Below are 3,323 nucleotides of genomic sequence, written 5' to 3' on the forward strand. Positions count from 1 at the left end.
AATATCATGATGTTCGATATATCCGGTAACGAAAAAGAGGCGGTTTTATGGTGCCATAATGTCATAAAATCAATAACTCCATAACACCATCTCTTGTGAATGCATCCTACACCAATAGCATCTACTATTCATCCTGCTCACCAGCCCAGTAGCATTTGGATGCTATCATTCAGCACCTTGAATCCACTCCCTAACAAGAGCATGGCGCCATAGAAAGCTATATCCAGACTGAAGGCAACTAAGTGTTGCACCTTCTCCTCCAAGTGTATCTGGATAAGAAGGGCAATCATTAGCCGCAGCAATTGTCTGTAACTGGTAGCAACGGTTATCATAGAAATCATGCTAGGAAAATACCTCTAGGCCAACTGACTCACTTGTTTGGTTTTGTCGTAGCTAGGCGTCGCAGTTACAGCCAACGGGAGCATTCCAGCGTGTTGTCGCTGTATGCTCAGTTAAACTTCAATATTGACCAATACTCTGATGGTATGAGAGAAAAAATTGTCAGCGATGTAATAGATCGCTCTTATGATCGAACGATTAAACGACATAGTGAGAGTTGCCCAGATATGGTCGAAAAACGATAGGCTATGCCACTGGTAACGGATATGGCTCAAGACTTTGAGGCTTTTTACGAATAGCGCAAGGTTGTCATTGAGCAAACAGAAGCCCTGTAGATCCTCAGTTTTGACGGTGAGGGTGGTGATGCGCTAGGAATGGTTGAGGGAAGCAACGAGGAAGAACGCGGAAAAGAGTCAGTAGAAGCTACACCCATAGCTCAGTCCTAGAGAGAAGAAAGATCGCAAACGAATGGCACAGGTAACCACAGGTTATACGGGGAAATCAAATCCTCGAATGGCAGAATCGGTCATAGATATGGATGTGGATCTGAAGAGCTACAACGTTGTTAAATTCCGTCCTACCTACAGAAATAAGAGAGTGCTGGTCAGCGTAGAAAGAGAGGCGGAAACTGTGATAGAAGAAGCTTTCGAGGAAGCGTTCAGGTGATATATGAAGCAGAAACGGCAGTTGGTCATTGTTCTTGATGGGCTCCATCATCAGCGGAAACTTATTACTGTGATTATGAAAAAGAATGGAGTTAAGGCAACCATCATCATGTACTTGAATATCTGTTGAAAGCCGGTCACTGCTTACACGATAAGCGGGATGGGGCTATTGAAAGCTGGGTGGCAGAACGGCTCTTGAGTATATTCAGGGGAGAGTCTGACAAAGTTGCCATGGGCATCCGACAAAGCGTGAGCACGAGGGGTCCTCCAAAACTAGAGGTCATTGATAAGTGTGCAGACTATTCTCAAAAAACCGTCCTTGGCTCTACTATGACACGCTGCTGGATGCTGGCTATCCTATTGCCAGTGTAGTCATTGATGGAGCTTGCCGCCATTTGATCAATGACCGTATGGAACTAATCTGGGTAAAATGAAGTTTGCAAGGGTCAGAGGCTATGTTGAAGCTGCACTCACTGGATGCAAGTGGAGATTGGCAGGCGTATTGTGACTTCCATAAGGAAGGTTCTCGCCTTCGTAATCATGGAGAACTAATGAATTGGGCGTCGTAGCAAGGGAACCACACCATTATGATTTTCATCCAGTAATTATGTATGAAGTATCATAAATAATAGACTTATTTCATGTTGGGAATAAGGCTTCCATTTAGGCTCATTTAACATTGAAAGATAATTTTTCTCGCAAAAACAACATCTTGACGTTATCATATAAGGTTTGACAATCAGCCATGAGCTTCTTTTCGTGCCTAATTGGCGCAGATAGTGTCGCCCCAGATGAGCAATATTTATCATGCATCAAACAGATGTGCCTTACCATAAGGCCCGTAAGCGTTTCGGTCAGAACTTTCTCCACGACCAAGGCGTAATCAATAAAATTATTTCTTCTATCCACCCTAAACAGGGTGAGCACTTGGTGGAGATTGGTCCTGGGCAGGGGGCTTTAACAGCTGATGTATTGGAGCGTGCTGGTGAGCTGGATGTTATTGAACTGGACAGGGACCTGATTCCCACCCTGCTTCTTCGTTTTGGCCTGAATCAGAACTTCCGTATTCATGAAGCCGATGCGATGAAGTTTGATTTTGCCAGCCTTAAAACGGATGATCGTTCTTTGAGAATCATTGGCAACCTGCCCTATAACATCTCAACACCGCTGATTTTTCATCTGTTAAGCTTTGAAAACGTTATTCACGACATGCATTTCATGCTGCAACAAGAAGTGGTTCAAAGACTGGCCGCTACCCCAAGCGAAAAGCACTATGGCCGACTGGGTATAATGGCCCAGTACTATTGCAAGGTAGACTACCTTTTTACTGTGGGACCAAGTGCATTCAAACCAGTCCCAAAAGTTGACTCTGCTATAGTGCGTATGACGCCATACAGTGAACTACAACACCCATGCAAGGATGTTGAGAAACTAGCTTTGGTTGTTCGTGATGCTTTCAGCCAGCGACGCAAAACGATTCGAAACACTCTGAAGCAGCATCTTAAAGTAGAGGAACTTGAGGCACTCGCTATAGATCCATCTGCCCGGACAGAAGTGCTGGCACTTGCCGATTTCGTCCGGATTGTCGATTATCTGATCGATAGATAAGCCACATTTCAGGACTCGCCGGGGAAGAAAAGATGATGGCCACTTACGCTGTTGGCGACATACAGGGTTGTTATGACCCATTACGTCGCCTATTGGACAAGCTCAAGTTTAGCCAGGAAAACGATTGTCTCTGGGTTGCAGGCGATATGGTCAATCGTGGCCCAGACTCCCTTGCAACCCTTCGTTACCTGAAAAGCCTTGGGGGAAATTGTGTAGCTGTTCTCGGCAACCACGACCTTCACCTGCTGGCTATTGCCTCTGGTATCCGTAAATCAAAGAATAAAGACACACTTGCAGATCTTCTAGACGCCCAAGATACAGACGAATTGCTTCATTGGCTACGTCATCGCCCTATGCTCCACCATGATGCCGAGCGCGAGATAACTATGGTCCATGCGGGTATTCCTCCAATATGGACCTTGGAACAGGCGATTGCAGAGGCACAGCAGCTGGAGCAGGCACTTCGCTCAGAGGACTATGTCAAATGGCTGGGGAAAATCTTCAAAAGCAGCAAACCAAGTCCATGGAATAATGAGCTTAAACAAAAGAAAAAATTGCGACTGACTGCATCCTACCTGACACAAATGCGCTTTTGTAACGCCCATGGCGTGTTAGACCTTGAAAGGAAGGGCTCAACACCTCAAGATGGTTATGCTCCATGGTTTACTTTCCCGGAAAGCCCATGTTTCTTGGAACAAATCATTTTTGGCC

This window comes from Borostomias antarcticus (assembly GCF_949987555.1).
Source record: "Borostomias antarcticus genome assembly, contig: scaffold_246, whole genome shotgun sequence".
NCBI classification, from domain to species: domain Eukaryota; kingdom Metazoa; phylum Chordata; class Actinopteri; order Stomiiformes; family Stomiidae; genus Borostomias; species Borostomias antarcticus.